The sequence below is a fragment of the Suricata suricatta genome, chromosome 3, assembly GCF_006229205.1.
Source record: "Suricata suricatta isolate VVHF042 chromosome 3, meerkat_22Aug2017_6uvM2_HiC, whole genome shotgun sequence".
Classification (NCBI taxonomy): Eukaryota; Metazoa; Chordata; class Mammalia; order Carnivora; family Herpestidae; genus Suricata; species Suricata suricatta.
In genome coordinates, this window is record NC_043702.1 from 54,562,512 (window position 1) to 54,571,554 (window position 9,043).

General features: G+C 36.7%; 1 pseudogene; it reads right to left on the reverse strand.

Moving 5' to 3' along the window:
• Window positions 1-8,221: 8,221 nt before the first annotated feature.
• On the reverse strand, window positions 8,222-8,367 carry LOC115288715 (annotated as a pseudogene).
• Window positions 8,368-9,043: the final 676 nt, after the last annotated feature.

Consider the following 9,043-nt stretch of genomic DNA (forward strand, 5'->3'; position numbering starts at 1 on the left):
TTACACTTTGGTCCTGTAAGAACAATATTTTATTCTATCAGCATCTTCATCGAGGTTACATTTTTATTTCTTTAAACATTTCCTGAATGCTAAGTAAAGAATATTCCAGTTTAATGCCACCATAAAGACTTTGTGAAGTCATCTGGACCTAATGTCAAATTCCCTGATGCACTATTTAAGGGCATCATTTAAGATAGATTAAAGCAATTTATTTATAAGTGCCCACCTCACTGTGCTTACCAGTATAAATGTAAAACGGTATAGTGATAATGGCTACCTTCGGTGAGAAAAAATGTTACCTCAAAGAGGGAAATGCAATAAATCTTTGTTTCAAGGGCTGCGTTAATGAGAGAGAGAAGGTAGGTGCAGCTGTGCTGGTGTAAGTAAATGGAGGTAACTTTTCCAAATAGAAAACAAATCAGATTTCTCTTTAAAAATTTTTGTACTTGATGTCTGTTTGGGAATTGATAGTTTTCTTGGAAACTCTGGGAAATTGAGACACTGTCTTAAAGTTTCATTCATCAATTAGTCCAAGTATACGCAGCAGAACAAGGACTTAGGCGTGCTTACAACATTTACTATGTGTGGTTAAACTGTGGTGCGTGGTCTTCAGCATCAGTTGGCATCAGGACCTCGGTAAGCACAATGGGCCCTTTGGCATTAAGTGCATTCTATAGCAACCTAGACAACACATCTGTTCAATCACCATTTTTAGTCATTTTCTTGGGCTGAGAAAGAAGTCCAATAATACCACCTGTAAAATGAAAGGTGACCATAAGATATCTTTGGACACTTTGCATAACAAAAATCCTTCTGATGCGCGTTTCATCTTCTGCGTATTCTAGATATCTTTACAGTGAGGAAACGAGAGTCCATATTCTCAAAAATAACCTCGCCAACTTGAAAAATGAACGGAAGGTGAATAATGGTTACAGATGGAGAAGTTTACTTAACCACCGCCTCACAGAGATCGGAACTGGAAGACTGCCTCAGGATCCCCATCCCATGGAAGGCGCGTTTTTATTTTTATCTAAGCAATGTGTGTGATACAGTACAGGACTACACATAATCCAATTTGATTTGTGTTGCAGGGGCTCTCCAAAGAACAAATCTGTAAAATTACAACATGTGAAAGCTTAACACAGTGATATAAAATGGCAGTGGCACGGTTCATATCTTAAACTGACAGACTGATGGTGATTATTGCAAGGACAATGCCCTGCATATGTCAAACGATTTGCAAATAATTTATGTCACCTTCTCCTCCATTATTGTTTTTGCAGAGGACATAAACTGTGTCACCAATATTAAACTGTCTGCAAAAAGAGCCTAGCTCAGCTTTCTCCTCTCTGAGAACGCAGAGCCATCTGCACCCAGACAAACATGCATATGGCCATCATTTGTCCAACATCTTACACAGTGTGAAGGTTTTTTACTTGAAATGCCAACCTGGGTGGCAGATGATGTATGTGTTTCCCCAGCCCTGTGATTACCGGGCCCGCGCCGCGGTGCCGCGCTCTCACCTCATCAGTTCCGCAAGCTGCGCTCCGAGGTGTGTGACGCATCTGTGGCGATATGGCTTCTGACACGTGGGGAGGCGGGGCGCTCTGGTGTGAATATCTGCCTCCAGATTGTGTTCCAATCAGGGTCAGAGTCTGACCTGCAGACATTAGCGTGCGGAGAGATTTAGGACTCACAAGGAGCGATCTGAAACCTGGAATGAATATATTTTGATAGAGGGGAAAGCAGAGGGCGCTGCCGCTGTCCCCGAGTCCACCAGGGTGCCAAATGCCTTCGAAATGACCTGCGTCCTGTCCCTTTGGAAGAGGATGCAGTGAGAGGTGTACTTGTTGTCGTTAGCCAGAAACAGAAAGAGTTACACCTGCAAGTTGAAGGTGTAATTAGTTTTAGGGATTTGCCATTACTGTGGACCAGACGCAGTGGAGGGAATGGTCATCCATACAATGACATGACAAGGTGGCTCTTCTGCAGATCTGAAGTTTGAGGAACACTTAAGTAAGATTTTCTTTTATGTATATGGACATCCATACATGTGTACACATGCACAGGGTAAAAGTGAGATCCTAAAACATAATTTCTAAACATTTTTTTTTTTTTGCTTGCAAATGATCTCCAGAATCCAGACATTTGATTCAAGGCAGAATACAGTTATTTTTTTTTCTTACTATGATCCTCTGTTTTTATCAGGGAGGGAGAGGGAGCAACAGAGAAGAACTAAAAAGTTTAAAGATTGTCCCAAAGGGATCTGTTTAGACATCAAATAGTTTTTGCAAAACCACACATTTTGATGAGTTAAGTGTAAATTCATCAGAAACATATGGACTTATTTTCCTATAAAATTCACATGGACATAAAATATCTCCCCAACCCCCTTCTTTCAATGGCGGATGCGGGGGGCACTAAACAAAGACATGTGATATTTAGTTCTTGTCCTCTATCATTTACCATATTTGGACACAAATTTAAAAATTGTCAAACATGGAACTTTGAAAACTTGAGCAAAAGTACCTCTAAAAAGTATCATTTTTTTTAAGTAAAAGAAATTCCTCAAATTCATTTACAAAACAAATATCTATGTACTTACTAAAATGAGAAAAACCCCACTTAGGACCAGTTATGCTTATGGGAGAGGCCATCTTAGTAGTGACTTCGATAGGATATGATTTCCAGAAAATGAATACTCTCAATGGAAAATAACAGCCAGTTAACAGAATTTCCATCAATATTTGCCACTTTTGATTACCTGTAATTCTTTCAATTAATGACAAGAGGGAAGAAAATGGAAACATACATATGTTAATAATAAAATTATAGAAAAACAAGCAAGATGGATTTTGTGAATTTATATTTAGGGAGTTTTTAAGATGTGGCCAGCAGCCCCCAAGGAACTTATTCTGACAAGTTTAATTTACATGTTTTAAAATGAACATTGTCAAAGTTGGCAGAGCTAAGTTACACCCAGTTTACCCCTCCTCCATCCCCTGGCTTTTTGTTCTCCTATATCCTATAAATACCAAGGGCATGGGTAGTAAAGTCTTTTTAATGTACAGAGGATTCTTTGGGTGATTTGTTAAATTGGTATTGTAAAAAGTAATGTCTTTTTAAACTGCCTACTGGACATTTCCATTTGGATGTCAAACTCCACATGTCCAAAACTGGCTTCCAAATGTGTCAGGCATGTGCTTTTCTATCAACTGCATTTTTTTCTGCCATTGAGGCTCAAAATCTTTGCCACCACTTTTTCTTTCACCACATCTCATTAGCTATCATTCCTGTAACCTTTTCCTTTCCAGTTTTTCTCAGATCTGCCCCTCTATTTCCTTTTTCTTGGCAACCTTCCTAATCCAAGGACTCATTACCTCAACTTAAATTAATGGAAAGGGCTTTCATTTTTGTCTCCTAACTACAGGAGGCATAGAATACATCATTTCCTTATCAATCTTGCTCCAGAGCCAATTTAATCATATCTCATTCTTCTCTTCAATAAAAATAACACTGGATTTGTGCTGCTTCATAATCCATAAAGCACTTCCATGTTAATTAATTTGTTTGATCTTCACACCAAGCCTGTGAGGTGGAGAGAACAAAATTTCCATTTTGTAGATGAGGCAGATAAAACTTGCAGAGGGTATACCTTACCTGGGACCATTTACATAGTTACAGTTGGAGCCAGGAGTCGGACACAAGGTTTTTGACTCTAAGCCCAGAGCTGCTTCCATTGCAACATCCTGTCCAACGACTGCACTGACTGTCAAAACTGCTTCGTCACCTAGTCCAAAGGTATACTTGTAACTTCATCTTTCATGGTTATCCTACAGAAACCTCTGAACCAACCACACTGATAACCTACCATCCATAAATCGGCTGGGCACTTTTTACTCATACTGTGACCTTTTAATAAAAGTCTCCCCCTATTCAAAGTCTACCTTCCTACCTCTTAAAATGCAATTCAGGGGGTGCATGGGTTCAGTCAGTTGTGTGTCCCACTTAGACTCTGGCTTAAGTCATGATCTTGCTGTTTGTGAGTTGAGCCCCAGGCCCTCTGTCTCTTCTGTCCCCTCTCTCTCTTCCTTCCCTGTTCGTGCACTCTCTCTGAAAAATAGACATCAATCAATTAATAAAATACAATTCAGTTTGCCTTCTCATGAAGCTTTCTACAACCATTCCATTAAATGTCAATTTTTTACATGCTCAAACTGTCATTTTTGGAATGCTTCTTTATATATGACCTGTCTCTTCTTAAATTGTTGCTTTTTTTGCCATCTCATTTAACTTTGCACACATCTTTGCCGTATCTACCCCTACAGATTATAATCTGATAGACAGCATGGTCTGTGTCTGTCTTTGTATCTCCTTCAGAAGTTAACAAATACAACATAAAAGATGTTCAGTAGATATTTGTTTAATTCAGTTAAATTCATTTTGATTGCGTTTTGTTAGATGGTTGTATATTTGGAATTTCCATTCTGGCCTTATATAATAGGATTCCATATACAGGTATCTTGATTACCCTCTCCAGATGATTTCCATTTAACTTGATACATTTTTAAATTATAGTTACTTTAAATACTTTACACATGGCATTATTAACCATTGTCAAATTAGGAGTAACTTTTTTTTCTGAGTCTCTTCCAGAAATCAAGCTTTCATGTGGCACATTATTTTCTGATTAGGTTTACACAAAGATGGTATTCACTGGCACTTATTAGAAAACCGCTTGAAACAACTTTGATAGCAGAAATATGTCACTAATCAATATTACTGAATAAATTGTAAAGCTTTGACAACATACCAAATGAAGTGGACATTTGCCTATACTTTATTCCTTTATGTATTTATTGTCTCAAGTTAATTTCTAACACAAGCATATATGTATGATAAAGTTCAGCATTTCAATTTGCCATTCAGGATAATTTTCTTTTCCTACTGTTTGAAAATACAAATAACAATTTTTTCAAGGTTTTCTATATTATTGAAATCTATCTTCCGCAAAGCCAATCATACTAATCCTGAATTATCTGCATTTATTGGGTCTTTAGCATTTCAGCACTTTAACATCATTGTAACATCAACTATAAACGTGGAATAACATTTATTTTATGTAGGGTTCTCTCATCTGCCTTCTTGAACAAATGGAGCATGTGTAAGAGCTGTTGTAACATCACTGTGTGCTGATTCTATTATCTGTGTCATTTCTGGGTCTATTTCTACTGATGGATTTTTCTTCTCATGTTACTTTGCATGCCTGGTAATTTTTTCTTGGATGTCAGACATTGTGAATTTTCCATTATTAAGTGCTAGAGATTTTTATCCTTAAATATTTTAAGGTTTTGCTCCGAGATAAAGTTAAGTTACTTGGAATTAATTAAATTCTTCTGAGACTTGCTTTGAATCTGTCTTAGGAAGGTCCACACAGCCTTCAGTCTGGGTCTACTTTGGCCCTAATCCTCTTTTGAGACAACATTTTCCCGAAGACTCGATTTGATGCCATGTGTATCAGGTGATCTTTCCATTCTTGACTGATTTGAACACAAACTATTTCCAGCCCACCATAAGCCCTAAAGATCATTCTTCTTGCTCTTTTCCAATAGTTCTTTCCTGAGTCTTGATAGTTTCTTCTTATGCATGTGATAATCAACCCTCAAGACCAGAAGCAAAACCCTCTATAGATCTCTAAAGTTCTCTATGCTGTTGTCCCCTCTCTGGTACTCTGCCTTGCATCTCTGGCCAGGTTGGCCTTCATGAACTCTGAACTCCGATCTTCTCAATGCAGAGAATCTACTGGGTTCTGTTTGAGTTCCCCCTCAGCAGCCTAGAAATGCTCACTAAGCAGAAGCTGGAGCAATGGAAGGGCTCACTTTATTTCCCTTCATGTAAAGATCACAATCATGAACTTACTACTGTTTCATGTCTAAAAACCATTGTTTCCTATATTTTGTCTTCCTTTGTTGTTGTTGTTTAAGGCAGTAGCATAAATCCAGTGCCTGGTACTCCTATCATGACTAAAAGTGAATGTTCTTAGATAGCATTATGAAAGGTAAATGTTACTCTAGGGTACAGAGTAAAAAATGAGCGTTTCTTCTTGAAAATTGTCAAAAACAAAACCAAAAAAAAATGAAACAAACAAACAAACAGAAATGGACATTTGCCCTTTCTAAAATAAATGCTTTAGCAATGATATTCAGTTCAGAATTGAAAAAGTAAAATACATCAACTCTTTAGAGTAAAATCCTTGATTTATACATGTGTGAGGAAGTAACTCAACATTTTAAAGGTGATGTACCTAATCTTTTTTGAAATCATTTTAATTTCTTAAAGGTCACAAAAATCATTGTATTGTTTCAGTGGCAGAAATATGTTCTGATATACTATTAAAATATAAGGTATTTCTCTCTTTGTATGATTTGGTAGGAAAAAAATAAAAAAATAATGTGACTAGCTATACAAATCTGTTCATAGTCAAAGGGAAAGAAAGTGAGAGCAAAAAGGAAAATAAAATAAACAGAAAAATTGGTCTGAGCAAGCTGGTACTTTTTTTTCCTTACATGCCCCACTTTGTATTGGTAAGACCAGATAATGAGTAGCACTTTTTCTTTGTAACAATTCATTAATCAGAGAAATGATCCTTGCTAGTGTTTAGATGTTTTACTTAATTTGGTACCTCTGGCCTGCTGCCCCACTAGTGCCAAAATTATTATTTCTCACCCAGCAGGTGATAAATAACAACTTCAGTCGTGATTAATACCATGAATCTTTCAACCTGACTAATGCAAAAAAAACTTGAGACCTACAGAACAAGTGGGTGATAATTGTTGTGAGGACTGTTGGAGCCCCGCTCAGCCTGGGAGGAAAGAAATCCACAGGAAATGAAGCGTTTGCTAGCAGGCCAGCTGATCCTAAGAGGCTTCATTAAGCCCAACTCAGCGACATTCGCCATTTGAATACCAGTGCTCGATTTTCTCCCTCCCAACACTAAGTTTTAAGTATCTTCAGAGAAACAAAACCACTAACTCATTTTTGCATGCATTTAAATATTTATCAAATAGAGGAATGGATGGATGAATGAATAATAAATGAGAAAATAGAATTTTTGCCCAAGTACTCGACATGGTAATATGGGTCATTGGAAAGCTACATATGGTTATCTCTTGTCATTTCTCTAATACTGCAACTGTGCACCAATGTAGTTTTGCTCAAACCCGTAGCAATATTAACATTCTCTGCTGGCAAAAAGAAAACTGTTAGCAATGACCAGTAACTAAAGCCACAAAGTGCCATCAACTTGATTATTATCATTTAACACTACACAGTAAGGTCGTGTACCAGTGGTTCTCAATTAGGCAAATGGGAAGGGGAATATATATTGTTTGAAAAGCTTCTTACAATATTCTTTGCTTCCTAGTTGAGAAGCTTTTTTAAGTGGCACTATATATTTTAAGTCACAAGTCAGTGGATTCACAATGGTGGTCAACCAGTTTAATATGGCCTAAAGACATATTTGTTTGGCCGGCAAGTTGTTTTAATTTTTTCTTGTGTTTTTTTAATGCTTTGGGTAGAGGGACGCACTCTCCAGTTTGGCACAGCTCCCACTATTCCCTATTGCGTTAATATCCAGTCTATCTCATTCAATTCATTACAAGCCTGGCTTCTGAATCAAATTTGTGATTTTAGGCTAAATGAAGAAGTATTAAATAACAACCAAGGGAAAAACAAAACTTAGAAAAACCTAGGTTTGGGGTATGTGGTTAAATATACCCAGAGATTTTCAAGATTCACAAATTATATAAACATAAATTTATTCAGTTAAGAAGTATTTTATTTCTGCCCTTATCTTAAGAAGCAGGCTTAAGAAGCAGGCCTGGCATGGTATCAAAACCACTTGGAAAATGCACAGTGTTGAAAGTGATAATAGAAACACAGAAGAGGGGAAGGTAACCAAGTCTAGAACTCAGGATAACTCTTAAGAATAGTCTTAACTAGGATTTGAAGTATGTTGAGACACAGGATGAAAGGAGAACCCTCTTCCCTCAACAATATCTCATAATTCTTAATAAAAAGTAAAGTACCTTAAATTGGAATCTAGAATACTGATCTATCACTGACTTACTCTTAAAATTTAAAGAGGAGATTACAAACCTAAGCAAATTGATGACCAAAAATATAAATTGAATTACTAGTCAAAAATCTACTCCTTCCCCAAATCCAGTAACTTTTGAAAAATGGTAATCTCTATCTTATGTAAGTTTCAGAGAAGAGAAAGTGTCACTCAATTCATCTCTTTAAATCAACTTTATTGAAGTGTGGTATAATTTTCACTTGATCTTAGCCAAAAGGCTGAGAAGTGATAAAGTGTGGTATAATTTTCACAGACTAGAATAGTTGATGAGTTTTGTCAAAATGCTTTATACATCTTACAAATGATACCATAATCAAAACATAGAATTTTTCCATCATCCCAAAATGTTCCCTATGCCCCTCTGTATTCAATTAATAAAATAAATAAAATAAAAAATTTTAAAGCACCTTACCCCATGAAACCATTGATCTCTCATCACTATAAAGTAAATTTGCCTACACTAGAATTTTATATATATCGAGTATATATTTTCATTTCTGGCCTCTTACCCTCAATAAGGTTTTGAGATTCATCTAGGTTGTTGCAAGTAACAATAGTTTGTCCCTTTTTATTACTGGGTAGTAGTCCACTATTTGAACAAACCATAATTTATCTATTCATCTATAGATGGACTTTTGGATCTCTTTCAAAATTTAGACTATTACCAATTAAATTGCAATGAACATTCGGGTACAAATCTTTATATGGATATAGTTTCATTCCTCTAGGGCAAATACTTAGAAATGCACTTGCTCAATAATACAGTAAATGCATGTTTAAGAAACTGCTAGTGGGGGAGCTTGGGTGGCTCAGTCGGTTTAGCACCAACTTCGGCTCAGGTCATGATCTCATGGTTCATGGGTTCAAGCTCCGTGTCAGGCTCTGTGTTGACAGCTCAGAGCCTGG